This window comes from Dermacentor silvarum, chromosome 4 (genome assembly GCF_013339745.2).
Source record: "Dermacentor silvarum isolate Dsil-2018 chromosome 4, BIME_Dsil_1.4, whole genome shotgun sequence".
Classification (NCBI taxonomy): Eukaryota; Metazoa; Arthropoda; class Arachnida; order Ixodida; family Ixodidae; genus Dermacentor; species Dermacentor silvarum.
Window position 1 is genome coordinate 20190525 of NC_051157.2, and position 14562 is coordinate 20205086.

Below are 14562 nucleotides of genomic sequence, written 5' to 3' on the forward strand. Positions count from 1 at the left end.
CACGCATTGCATCTGCACCGGCTGTCACTCTTGTCTGTGATAAACGAAACGCTGAAAGGAACATCAATGCATTTCGCCACATATTTGGAGGGCTTATCACAGGATCGAATTCTGCTGAATGAATATTAGTTAATTATCGCTCTATAGGCTTTGATTCCGCATTTGTGACATGCGCTCCAATTTGATTAATGACACAGTTCTTTAGCGAAGTTTTGGTAATTAGCTAACGTCACCCTGCCGTTTGTCTTGCAAAGAGTTTCAACTTTTTAAAGTATAGTGCAGCTAATATGATAGAATTGCGATATCTACACCAGGAAATGTTTAAAAAGTCTGTTTTCACTAAAACAGACAATCACAGTAATACTATACTATATACAAGATAACAGCAAGAAATATTGCTCTGGGTCAACCTCCCACCCTCATCCCCATTTCCCCCCGCCTCTCACCATCACCCCAAGACCAAGTAGGGCCGGATTAAAATCATCATCATCATCATCTCTTTGTGTCCACTGCAGGACGAAGGCCTTTCCCAGCGATCTCCAATTAACCCTGTCTTGTGCTAGCTGATTCCCCAACTTGCGCCGCCAAATTTCGTAATTCCGTCCTCCCACCTAATTTCCTGCCGTCCTCAACTGCGCTATACCTTCCCTTGGCATCCATTCTGTAACTCTAATGGTTCCCCTGTTATCTACCATATGCATGAAATTGCTTTCCCAGCCCCATTTCCCCCCCTTAATGTCGACTAGAATATCGCCTCTCCCCGTTTGCTCTCTGATCCACATCACTTTCTTCCTGCGTCTTAACGTTATGCCAAACATTTTTCGTTCCATCGCTCTTTCCGCGGTCCTTAACTTGTGCTCGAGCTTCTTTGTTAACCCCCAAGTTTCTGCCCCATATTTTAGCACCAGTAGGATTGGAGTAATTTTTTTTAATGCGTAAAGCATTCTTTCGCGAGTACCCGAGCAAAATCTGTCCGTCACGCGAAAATTGTAATACCTTGTATCTGCACGAATGTGCGTAATTTGTGAAATTAAGCTATTTAATTGTTATAATAGTGTAAATGCAGGTGCCAATTGGTAGCTTTATATGCGATAAGGAACAATTGAAAAAAATTATCAGAAAAAAATCCCATATGATCAGATTTATGCATACCATTCGGATCCCTAGGGATCCACAGAAAATGCACAGGGCCAACTCAAATTTGAGGGTGGGCCAATTGAAATTTGGGGGTATGATTGCGCACACTTAGACACCTCCAGCGAAGTTTCTGCATATTTTTTTATTTCTCTTTCTTATGTCTGCAATATGATTTGGGATCGCGTGTTCAGTGTACTGCCCTCCTTCTCTTTAAGAGGGAGTGAGGGCAACTCTACAGCGGCCTTTTCTGTTAGGCATCACGTTGAATAAGCGTGCATCGCTTCTATGTTGTATGCTGTCTTCCAAAATATGAATATACTTGTCTTTCACACAGGCGCACTGGAAGGACAAAGGTCTTGAAGCATGCGATAGGGGAGGGCATGGCTTTTCTTGACGCTCAAATAGAAGCGAACGATCATTGCCAGAGGCCAAAATCTCGAGAAAGCAAAGCACGGTGAAAGTTGGGGCGACTGCAGTTTGATGGGAGGGAAACGTAAACGCGCTGCAGTGCTGAAAAGAAAAGCGCCTCACCGCCGTCCCTTTGTAAGCGCGAAAAGAAAGATTTACAAGGATTGGAAGTAACTCCATTTATTACGAGAGAAGGCGGGACGGCCAATTGGATCAAGCGCGTTCGACCGTCACTGCTCGCTTCAGTTCTCACGAGTGAAGTAAAAAAAAAAAAAAAAAAAACATCCGAGAAAAGTCAGAAAAGCCAAACGCGGCAGTCGCGCAAGAAACAAAATGCTGAATTCCTGTATGGGCTGTGTCAGTTCAAGGACAGACGCGGAGGCCCGCCGGCTGCGGAGACAACGGCAATGTCTTATGGCTTGAGTATTGGAAGTGAAAAACACTCGAAGAACTCAGAAAGCACTTACGATGCGAACAAGAAACGGGAACGAAAGGAGGCAGTTTGTAAACAAATGCGCATGAAGGCATATGGTATGTGTACCTGTACAGTGAGATCGTTCAAACAAATAAACAAAAATTATTTGCACGGTGGGTTCGTCTCTGTGTCGAGACGTCCGCCTCTGAATGCAAAATTCGTACAGCGTACTGAGTATCAAATTTGATTACGAATATCTCGGAGCAGAACGGCTCCAGAAGAATCAAACAAAATGCAGTTGTCTTCGAATAGAAACGCGGTTACAACGGCCTCCCTTTAGAGGGTCCTGACAGTAGCTTCTCAGGATCAAATAAAGTTAGTTGTCTGCCTGTCTGTCTTCGAATAGAGCGTCACAGCATACCATATACCACAATCCTGAAATTTAATATGTTATTAAGCATTTTATTTATTATGTGTTTGCTGACTCTACTCGTTCGAAAAATTTGTATCCGCCAAAGTGCGTAAGGCGCTTGTGGAAGCAGCATTTGCCTAGCTATAACATCGCATTCTCATTAAAATTACCCACACTTTAACTTTGAAGGTCATGCATTACTGGCGAACGCAGTCGGCGAATGACAAACGGCACGTAACGAACGGAGAGATTTGTGAATTTGCCCCAGGCGTTACAGTCATACAAGGACGAAATATAAAATAGCGAATTTCGTCAAAAAATCTTTTTTTGTAAAGGTCGTTTAGGATACGTATTGGTGGTACTAGTAGTATTCACAAATGTAATTGTAAATAGCATTTATCTAATTATAACTAAATATGTAAGTGATACTAGTAGCACATACAACTGCTCTATCATAACATGATATGAGGAGCAGCCTAGTGTCACGTCGAGAGCTTAGTATCTCGATTATATTAACAAAAAATAAGATGAAAAAAATGGGAACTTAGGTCTCCGAAGTACGCCTATCCCAATATCTGGAACACTACGCATGAAAGAAGAGTGAGCGCATGGGGGGAGGGGGGGGGGGGGCAGTCACTACATTACGTTGGGAGAATACCACATAAAACTTGCACATAAACTTAACAAGTGGAGTGAACAACACTGAACTGGCCCTCAGGGGCAATCCATCATATTGTTATCCACTAAGAGGTTGCCAAGGGTTGCCTCTAGTTATCAGGGCACGGCCACAGTTCAAGCACTTAGCTCACTGGTAGAGGGCATCTATCAACAAGGTTCAAACATTTGCGCAGGCAACACCCCTTCTGCTTCCATCGTGGGTATTATATATGTTTCAGTCTCGTAATTCGAAACAAAACAAAGCAACACAAACAAACGGTCTCCGGCTGAAGCACTTTCTTGAAAGATGTTATGCGGAATGTAAAACCATCTCCTGTGCTGCTGAACAGCATTGCGGCGGCGGCTTCGAAGGCATGGAATATGCTGTCACTTTGAACAGGCTGCACAGACTGGGCCAATCGGTTTGCAATAAGCAACCAGCGCCATACGCCAACGACAACTACGTTCAATGCGGCGAACGTGCGGGCGACGCACTTGTGCGTGTGAATGGGTGACTAATGAACCCGAAGGCTAAAGGGGGCAAGGCGACGTCAACGAACGGGGCAATTAGCTGCGCGCGCGCCCGAAGCACTGACCAGGTCCCACCGCGAAACAGTACAACTGCGTTTGCTTCGTCGTAGCTTTAACAAATATATCGCGTTTTGTTGCTTAGTGTGAACTTGTTTGCATAAACGTTGGTGCTAGGAACAGTGGGAAAGTGGCCTTCGCTCTATGCGTGCGCGCACAATTTCGCGCGCGAATTCTTCCGAGTGACAAGTAAAGCGTAATGAACTTGTCAATGCGCACGCTTTTCGTGCTGAGTGCAATTTGCCCTCCAAATCTGCGCCGCAGCCGCATCCGCACGAATGCAGCTATCGCGTGACATATAACTAAGTTATTCGACCGCACTTGCGGCGGCAGTGAAGATTTTCCTACCGCCATATGTCACTTAGTCTGCGACTCAAACAAAGTGGCGGCTATGTGGTTGCTTCTACCTTATTCTCTTAAGGATGCTCATCAGAGAATCAGGGTTTGCTAAATGAATTTAACGGCTAAAGGAATGAACGCTCTGGGTCCTAATTACAGCAAAGAAAAAGAAAAAGAACAACAAGGACAACAACGACGACGACGACGACAACGACAAATAAGTGACACAACGACGACCCCCCCCCCTCCCCCCCCTCCCCTTGGCAGTCATGTTTTATATATGTCATCAATACCACATCTGAAACAAGATACGATATATGCCCCGCAATCGCGCTGGTTTTTATATCAAGACGTATTGCACCGGCAAATGCTGATTTCGATGCTTGTGTAACCAGCTTACGGATGAAACTCCGGGTCAGCAATATTATTCGCGATCTCTGTGCGAGGATCGTTTCCTCGAAACAATACAACGACCAATATAGGTTCCTTCACAAATGGAGATACCGTACGGACCATCGACGAAACATTCTAAAATATATTTCCCGGGCTCTGCGTCTAGGACGGTGGAAAAATCGGGTCTGCTAAGACACGGAGCGAGTCGCACAGGACGCACGAAATACACGTTATATAACCCTTATATAAAGCGACGCATGGGAATGGCGGGTAATTTAATTCGAGAAAGCCCGGCCCGCGCCTGATCCGTCTCACGGCGTCTGCGTTACAGCACGTCAGTGCGTAGAAAGCTACACGCTCGTCGAGGTCTGCTCCGTCTCCGAATCCAATAACGAAAAATGCGTATTACATCCCCAACACGAACGAATTTCTGAGAGGGTTTTCTTTTGTATTTTTTTTTTTGTAATCGGACTTCAAAACAACCACCGGCAAGTCGCAGCAAATGTGCTGTTACTTGGTGGATCTTGTCATCAGGATGTTAAAAAAAAATTCTGCTGTCGCTTGCCGGATCTTGATACCAGGTTGTTTTTATTTGCAGCAAGATTGATTAAATACCTGCTGATTGCATCACCAGCTTTAGCGCCATCGGTTCCTTTCGTTTCGTCGCCATGCACCAAGGCACTCGTGGATTACTCTGACCGTTTATCCATTAGCATACCTCTGCATTTCGCTAGGCTTGCTTCGTTCCGCTACAACACATGCTTCGCCGCTTCGTCTATAGAGTCCGTGTACTATACTATGACTCAGGGCATGGTGCTAAAACTTCCAGGATGTTTTATAAAAGCAGGTCCTCTGTATACGCTTGATCCGTCTGAGTCACAAGAGGCCTAAACCAACTTGTTGAACTGGTAGAAGAAGAATAAAAATAACAGCACGAATCAACTGCTTGCACAAACTGACTAAACGTTTAGAACTGTTTGAGAGAGGGGTCACTAGATTCCTTTCTAGGTTCATTTCTTGAAACTATTGCATCGTTTGGCGCAGCACTGTCAATTAAAAGAAGAAGCAGGCGCCAAAATGAATAAAATTAAAGAACAGACAGAAAAGCTAACACAGCTCCACTCACAAGTCGCAGAGTAGTTCTGTCTTCTAGAGGAGCGAAGGATCAAAACGCCTCGCGTTCTGCCAGATACTATACCTGTGCAAACGTTTACAAAATTCTATTTCATTATTGTCCCCTACTAGCGCCAGATTTCTGTTCTATAACGCGAGGTAGCCAATTGTGTCGTGACACTTGAAATCAGCACACAAGACGCTGGAGGACCCGACAGCGTCGAAGAATGGACTAAGCTGGGCCTCCCGTGGTGTACTGCCCCCTTTGAAAACAGCGGCAGGCTTTTCTCGGTAGAGACAGACGGTGTGTCGCCGGTTTCCTTGTCTCGTGGCCTCACGGGGCCAGGACACACTTGGCCAATTATCCGTCTCAAAAAATGACCTCGGTCAATAGCAGCATTACAGTCATTATAAAACGCTTCCTCGAATCTATTCCCTATGTAATATCTACTACTGCCGTTCATTTTATTTTCCTATAGTCCTTATACTGTCGGCCTTCGCTTCGTTGCGCCTAATGAATGGACCATGCAGCGGCAACCCGGTGTGACTGCCCTCATTTTAGTGCCGTAATAATGCTTATTCGGACAACACCCTAAAAATTAGCACTATGACAGTGAATAAGCAAGCCCAGTGAGACGTTTTAAAGGTTCTTTTCAAGAAGGTGCTACGAGTGAAAATTCGAGTGCCATTGCATGCGTTCTTTGGGAGCTTGCGAAGACAGGGAGGCAAGAGGGGAGGGGGAAGTGCCCTGACAGGGTGCCGAGAATGTCGAGAGGCTTAGACGTCACCTTGCGATACTCCCAGCAATATATTAGAAGCCTCTCCCGTTTTTTTTATTTTTTATTTTTTGTTCTTGAGCTCTTTCTCCGCTTCTTTCTGCTGTTGGCATCCCCGTCAGTCTTCAGACGCTGGCTTCATCATCCCGGCCGAGTCGCTCGCCCGTAATCCCAGCAGAAGCAGGCATGCGGCAAGAGAGAAGCGGAAGCGACTCCCACATTGTCTAGAAGGGCGCGGCAGTACGGTACCCACATCACCCTCTCCCATCCGCCATAACACGCAGGCAGTGCGCGGGAAGCGGAGAGTGTTGCGGAAAGAGTGTATAGGTTCAAGCGACGTGACTTGCCGAGAAGCACTCTCATCAGTGTATGGAGGCGACGCGGACGGAACGGCGCGCTGTCAGCACGATCTCGCGCAACTCAAACGCTGCCCGCAGCCACCAGACACGCCTTACCCTTCCTGCAGGGGGAGAACTACGAACGCCGCTATAGCCCGGAGAAAGATTAGAGGAAGTTGGATAGAAGGGTGCGAGTGGGGAAGAGAATGGAAGCTTGACAGGCAAGGCAGGCAGCAATGTACAGGGTGCAGCAAGGGCTACCGAAGTGGGGGGAAGGGGCCCGCGACAGACAGTTCCTCTCTGCCGCCGGGTTCGGGGTCAAAACGCACGTTCGGTGAACATTGCTATTTCATCAGTCGGATACAAAGGAAAGCGGCGAAGGGAGGGCGAGAGAAAGGCGAGACCTCTCGCGACTGTACGACGGCGGCGGCAGCAGCATCAGCCGCCTGTAATCCAATCTCTCCGGCGAGCCGGAAACAATAGCGCGCCGGGAGGTCCGAGGCGCTCGCGTCTCACGCCCCGCCAAGGAGCGATCGAGAGAAGAACGTTGCGAGTACCAGGGCTACGCCGTTGTGTGTGTGTATACGTGTATATATTATATACGTGGCTCACACTATCGCAACGGCAGCGTCTGGACAGTACAGCTCCCGATCCCAATCTGTATAACGCCCTACACGTCGAAGACAAAGACGTTAGCATCAGCCACCGGCTCTCGTTTTCTTTATGAATCTTTTTTTTACCCCTTATTACTCGGTCTTTAGACAGGCCTTTGCGCGGGTCTCCTCGATCGCAGTTGCCTCAGGCGGTGTGGTTGGTCCCCGCTGCGTGGAGGTCTGGCTCTTCCGCTCGGCGCGGCGCGATCCGCACCAAGCTGCGGGCGCCATCAAAGAAGGAGAGAAGGTCTCTCTTTCTCCTCCGGTCGGTCATCACCAGCCGAGGCCCGGCTTATTCATTTGCTCGCCGGCCGCGCAAGAGCAGGCTACGTGGAAAGCGCACCTAACGGCAAGCGTGCGTGGGGGTTACCGGCCGGAAAGTGTTTCTTCGGCCGTCGCTATTTTCCTTCCTCGATGGCGTTCGACGCTTCGGGCCAGGATATTACCGCCGCTAGGAGCGCGCTTCATCGACCAATCGCGGAGAGCCGCGCGCGCGCGCTATTTTCAGGACGCGATTCCTCTTTAGTACGCCCGCGAGGTCGTGAGCCAATCGCTGCTCCCGGACTTATTACGGCCTGCTTTCTTCTTGCTGCGTGTCTTCTCTGCACCGTCTCACTACTATAAGAAAACAAAAGATGGCAACAGATTTTGCTGGATTAACTTCTTGTACCGTATTGGACAACATAAAGGAAACAGCGCTTCAAGACGGGAAGAAACAAAAAAGGAGGACACGGAGGTTGCGTGCTGATAAGGTGCTATATCTTGTCTCGTTCCTTCTGATAACACCGTTTTCTTCTTCCTATATTTAACGCGATAGCGTTAAGGGCCCCGTGTCGCAGAAAATCCGGCGTCGGTAACCGGCGTCAGCGTGCGATGTCGGCGGGTGGCGAAGAAAATCCTCCCAAACCATGCAGGCCCTCCGAATATATTTAGGTATATGCGTATGCCACGTCTTCATATATGACGTGCGGTATATGCGGGTTATATTGCCACACCATTCTATCACTAATGTTGCTCATACCTTTTCTCACATTCTTGACAAAGCTATTTCTCGGAATTTTGAGAATGACAATCCACAAACAAATGTCATGAAACACCCACAGCGCAAGCCTTTTATGGGAAATCTTCTCAGACTGAAATATTAAAAGTGTGAAACAAACACGGGAACCGAAAAAAAGTGATGTAATTTCTTTGGCGCGGTTGTGCACTATCTCCGGGATCGCCCCACGCAAGAGCCAGCGTTTCTATGCCCGAAAGCTCGCCTACGTGCATAGCGTTCGCCGCCAGTGTTTGCCAGTAACCATTATGGTTGCATAAGCTGCAGTCGTCGGGAACCGTGAAAAGCAGTCAGGGATATTTGAATGCTATCGCGTTCCACTCTTAAAAGCGAAACTTAAGCGTCCTCCAATTTTCTTTTTTTTTTTTTTGTGTAGTCATGAACCAGTCAATCCTCGTCAGTCGACCCTCGTATGTTGACAGTTCCGTTTTACGCAGCCTTTATTTCAATTATGCCTCGATAGAGATGACCCCGATGAATGCAAGGCGACACCGGCGTGTTACCTGAGACCCTGCCACACTGGCAGTCACGTGGCATTCGACGATCACCTAGATTGGGATCCCCGGCTGGATCGATCTACCGACATCGCGTACTCGTGGCGGCGTGCGCTACAAGCGTAACGCGATCGTCATCCAAATTAAATCCCCGCGGACGGGCTGCTCACTCCGAGATGCGGCGGAAGACGCGGCGATCTCCTGTCTGAGAGGTCTCCAATTACCAATTCTGTGAGTGGTTTATGCATACACCGCATAGCCGCAAATTTCTCATTAATGACCCCATGTAATTGCTTGCCGCGTTTTACTGCATCTTCACTTTGTAGACGTTGAGCGATATTGCGGGCTGGCGCCGGGGAAGGAACACGAGTAGTCTGAAGTGGATTCAGACGAACAGCGAGTGTTTAATGACGTAGATGGTTTAGCCTATATACAGCAGAACACTAGTGTCATCAGCGTATGGAGGAAGGGGAAAGACTGAGGAAAGGCCCTACCCAGTCCGCGCGCTATAAAAGAAAAGTGTGGAGGAAAAGTCACGTGGTATTTTTCGCTGTATAGCGGCCTAGTTGTCGGGGCATAGTGGCGGTTTTGTTATGATGGTTTGTGCTCACGTGTCTGCTGATTCGTAGATCTCATGCCGCGGTAAAGTCGTCGTACGTGTAGGTTTGCGTTAGTCTCCGTGTTTTGTGACGCCGTCTTACCTAGACCGTGCGCTCTCCCGGCTGTTGTTGTGGCCAGGTGGTACTCGAAGAAACAAAAAGCGTGAAACGAGCGCGCATACAGCGCTGTACCCAACGTATCTGCCACGACAAGATGGCAGAGTAAAGCCAACTTCCGGCGTCACGAAGTCTTCACAAAGAGTGACGTCAGTGCCTCTCCTTAGTCTTTCCTTCCTCCACGCATCAGTGTGTACAATGTTGGTAGACGACATGGCGAATAGAAAACAATAGAGAGCCGAAACCAAAAGTGACAACACAACACCTTGGTTTAGACCCGCCGCGGTAGCTTAGTGGCTATATGGCGTTGCGCAAACTCAGCAGGAGGTCGCGAGTTCGGTTCTCGCCCGTTGCGGCCGCATTTCGATGGGGGGCGATCGTCTACTCAGTTTTAGATGGTCGTTAAACATCCCAAGGTGGTCAAAATATTCTTAAATTAATTCGGAGCCACCCACTACAGCGTGCCTCATAATCAGATGGTGGTTTGGCATATAACCCCAGAATTCATTTAAAAGTTTTACGCCTTTGTTTACGGACCTACATAATAGACTTTGAGAACGCTGGCTAGTGCTGGTTTGGGCAAGCTGTTTACTTCGTTTCTGCGCCTCTCTCTTTCTATACCCTTCCCCTCGCGCAGGGTAACCAACCAGGACTACATCCGGTTACCCTCACTGCCTTTCTATTCGATTTTCTTTTACTCCCTCTTCCCTTGATGCCACCGGTTACCCTTTTAGGCTTATATGGTCTGAAAGGCTCGGTTTATTCGTCATGATCACAAAATATCCTAGAGTACCATCTGTTCCCAAGAACATGCTGCTGGCTTTCTAACGCTTAACGTTATGCATATGCATTTCCTTTCCATCACCCTTAAAGCACGCATAGCCAAGGATTGTGACGAAGGACGCAAAGGAAGCCGCCGCTGTAGCAATATACGAGTAGGTGGACCGCCGCGTGCGGCACTCTGAACATTTAGGACTCCTTTTCTCTGCCTCAGATTTGTTGTGTCGTTCCAATTTCTTTTCAGTTCTTGTCATCACAAATGACAATAGAAACAGATTTGACAGCTTGTTCTAAAACTTCTCAAGCAAAGTTTTGAGGTGCGCACTGTTCAAACGGAGATCTTTCATAGCAGACCCACGCGATGCAGAAACATGCTCTTGCCAATCAAAACGAATTTCACGTGGCTGTTGCGCTTGTTATTGTTAAGTATTACAACTACAGCATCACTGTTACAGTATTAGCGGTTAAATATGACCGTTCTGACTTTCCTCCGGAGTCGTCTGTCAAATGGGAGCTTCTGTACATGGTTTCATTGACATGGAGGTGATAGTGACTATGTCGAGTCCGATTTTATTTATAATATTGTACACAACGCATTCAAGGATATTTAATGATATTTTCGCCGTCGCCAACTCAACATACAGAACTTTCTCGTTAACAATCCGATAACCTTCTACGCCGTGGATTGTTATTAACTTTTCGGTGTTCTAATAAGAACCTCAATTTCTGTGTTTCACTCTGAACGGTGCACCTATGATGTGATGCTCGCAAATAAGATCGCTAAAGCGACATGTGTTCCACCAAATGACGAAGGTATATTTTTTCTACCGCAAGGGAAAAAAAATAATCTACACTGCCATTATAGTTTCACTGTGTACTAGTTGAAGCTGCACGCAATTTCTCAGTCTCAGATTATCTGCGTGCACCTTCTGTCTCCGAGAGAGCATCTTTACAGCTAACTTCGGCGAGGAAAGGAAGGCAAGGCAAACGAATCCAGGTAGTAGAAGCCCGCAAGAGGGACTGACTACGGCGCCAAGTTAACCCTAACAGCCCTGTCGTACACGCGGTGCCTCCTTCCGCCCGTCCAAGACAAACAACCTTGCTGCCTCGTTGGCACAGCCTTACGGCGGCTCGAAGGAGAAAAACAACCGACGTGGGCCAATAACTGGCTGGGGCGCAGGGAAAGGCGCCTCAGGTCTAATTAGGCCTAGCGCGCCGACGTCATTAGTCGAGGCTGTATGCCCTGCCGCACCATTAAATGCGTGCAGCGCCGTGACGGCTGAGAGTGAGACACAAAGCATAGCACCATGTTGCGACAGTGCTTGTATTTCGATTCGTTGCTTCAAAATTCAAAGCACCGTGCGCTTAGATTCACCAACTTGCTTTTCTATAGCAGTGTGTGCAAATGGTTTCTTTCTTTAATAACATGACACACGGTGTAGATCAGCCTGATTTTTTCTAAGCCTTTGAAATACCAGTCGACGCCATCTTTCCGCAGCACCCCGAATTCTCACAGTACACCATACTTCCTGAAGTCACTCATGTCGCTGAGAAAAGCACCCTTAAATAAATCCTCTTTCGCAATAACACCCATTGTGCACTCATAATGTATAACTAATAATACAGACTGAGCTGGAGTCTAATGTGCCGAAAAACGAGATTGACAATAGTCTTTGCTGACACACGAGACCCTAGCCTCAGCTGTTCGCACGTATACTTTCGGTTTCTATTTTTATTCTTTCGCTCACTTACTACATCGTATAAGTTTGACTACGACATGCCACGCGCTTTGGGGCTTCGTCTACTCGCACTTACATATAATACAAAGTCAAAATTACTTTCTATGCCACAAAAACAAAAATTGTGCAGATCCCACGCACTGTGGGAATCGACGTTATACGAAGCATTTCGCAGGCAGCTGGCTATGCAGCACTGTTTAGGCTTCCGCAATATCAATGTATTTTTGTAAATCCAGTATATGTGTGTGTGTGACTCAGTACAATGAACTAGAATTAAAGCGAGAAAGCACGTGTGTGTGACCACAGCAGCAAGACGACGACGACGGTAACGACAATTGCATAATTTCTACGAACGATCGAATTGATGTGAACGAGTGGCACGGATGTGCGAGAGCCGTGATGACATTGCCATAGTGGAATTCGATGCTGCGTTGTCGTACTCGGACACTATGTGTACCAGGAAAGAGCAGGCCATGCTATGCATTCATGACATTCATGCCAATCATTTTATGACATGCATGTCATAACCTGTCATAACTGCCACACACGCATGTCATGACACGCATATCCAGAATATAGCCAGTCAAAGAATTGCATGTCATGTCATTCAATCCATTATTGTCATGTCATTTCAGTTATGACATTTCTGGAAATGCATGTCATGTCATCCACGTCATGACATGGTTGTCGTTCATGTCAAGTCCATTTTCTAACAACTTCTGTATCATGACGTGCATGACATGACATGACATGCAGTTTATGGCACTCATGCCATGACACGCATGTCATTAATGTGGTGACATTAACAACATGTCATTCATGTCAGGTCATGTACGCTTAATGTGGTGACATTAACAACATGTCATTCATGTCAGGTCATGTACGCACCTGCCGCGGTGGCTTAGTCAGCTAAGGCGTTGCGCTGCTGAGCATAAGATCGCGGGATCGAATCCCGGCCGCGGCGGCCGCATTTCGATGGAGGCGAAATGCAAAAACGCACGTGTGCTTGCGATGTAGTGCACGTTAAAGAACCCCAGCTGGTCAAAATTAATCCGGAGCCCTCCGCTACAGCGTGCCTCATAATCAGAACTGGTTTTGGCACGTAAAACCCCAGAAAGAAGAAGAAGACGAAGGTCATGTACGCATGTCATGGCATTCATACCATTTATGTCATGACATGTCATTCATGTTGTGCGTGCTTGCACCTCATGCCCCCTCCACCCATACTTATTCTAACATATAACGAGCCTAAGAAATGACCACGACGGCATCACGACGTAGAAAAATAGATTAGATAGACAATTTTCCTACATCAACGGGTGTTACTTTTTTCACTTTTTTTCTGGTCTGCTGCGTCACTGTGACAGGCTCAGAAGCGACAAATCGAGACAAAGAATGCAAGGCCAACTGATGGTGCGTACAGCTGGTCGGCCAACAACGAGGTGACGTTGGAGCAAGGAAGAAACACTCACGTTAGTGTTCCGAAGGCCGTGCCACTGTTTTGCTTTTCTCTTTCACGACAGGATCTGCATGAAGCAAGAACAAAACACAGATTAAACAGAGCACGTATTTGCGCAGCATCGGTTTCATTACGGCATGAAAAATCGGACGCATTAGTAAAACTTAGCGTCGCTTTCATTTCATTTATTTCACCTTAATTAGGGTCCGAAGTCATTGCATAAAGGTGGGTTGGGGGCTCGTTTATGGGTTAAAATCAATTTTCAAACCAGCGCTACAAACGACACGAAAAGAAAGAAGCGCGAACACGCGGCGCCTGACGATTTATTAGGAACCCGTGTATACAAAGCTTAAAGGAACACTAAAGATACAAATGATTTATTCTGTATAAGTAAACTACTATTCTGCTATGTCAAAAACGCGACTCTCACCACGATAGGACGCTTGGCAAGCCAGAAAAAGCGCAATTTCAAAAGACTGGTGGTGACGCCTCCTCGAAGTTCTCGCACCATCTCGCTGTGACGTCATGTATTTTCATAGCGTCTTCTAAGGCCTAGTTAATTCTTTAGCGTTAAAGATAGACTGCATTGTGTTCTAAAGGAGCCAAAGATTGACCATGGCGAGTTTTGGGAAGTTTTGCTGAGCTACGCGGCCTAAATACGAAAAAAAAATAGTTGGAAATCTGTGAAGTCACAGTGAAATACAGGCGTTGGGAATTCGGCGCGAAATTCAAGAACTGACATTTTAACCTTCATTTTCTCTTCTAATAATCAACCTGTTATTTCGAAATTAACGACAACAGAGTTTTCAATGAACGCTTTATCCGTCTAAACTGATTTAGTGTTTTGCTTTAGTGTCCCTCTATTGTGTAGGCAAATTAAAAAAAAAACAAGGACAAGGACAAGAAACATTCAAAACTGTTTTACGTTTGGCGTAACGTGATAAACTGAAAGTATGCACAAATGTCTACCACGCGGTAATCGAGACATAACGATATATGGCGCACCATCAGCGCAAACAAAACAGTTTTCACAGCACCCTTCTTTTTCAGTAAGTGTGATGGAGGCGAGAGGGGTCCGAAAGTTCAGG

The 14562-nt window shown here is 46.8% G+C and overlaps 2 protein-coding genes across 3 annotated transcripts in view; both read right to left on the reverse strand.

Moving 5' to 3' along the window:
* Positions 1 to 14562, reverse strand: part of LOC119449588 (uncharacterized) — a 378080-nt gene that overhangs the window by 178772 nt on the left and 184746 nt on the right.
* Positions 1 to 14562, reverse strand: part of LOC119449589 (uncharacterized) — a 137638-nt gene that overhangs the window by 58506 nt on the left and 64570 nt on the right. For both annotated transcript variants that reach the window (XM_037712796.2, XM_049665324.1), the window contains exon 2: positions 13488 to 13541. The gene's annotated coding sequence lies outside the window, so the exon portion shown is untranslated. The remainder of the gene's footprint in view (positions 1 to 13487; positions 13542 to 14562) is intronic.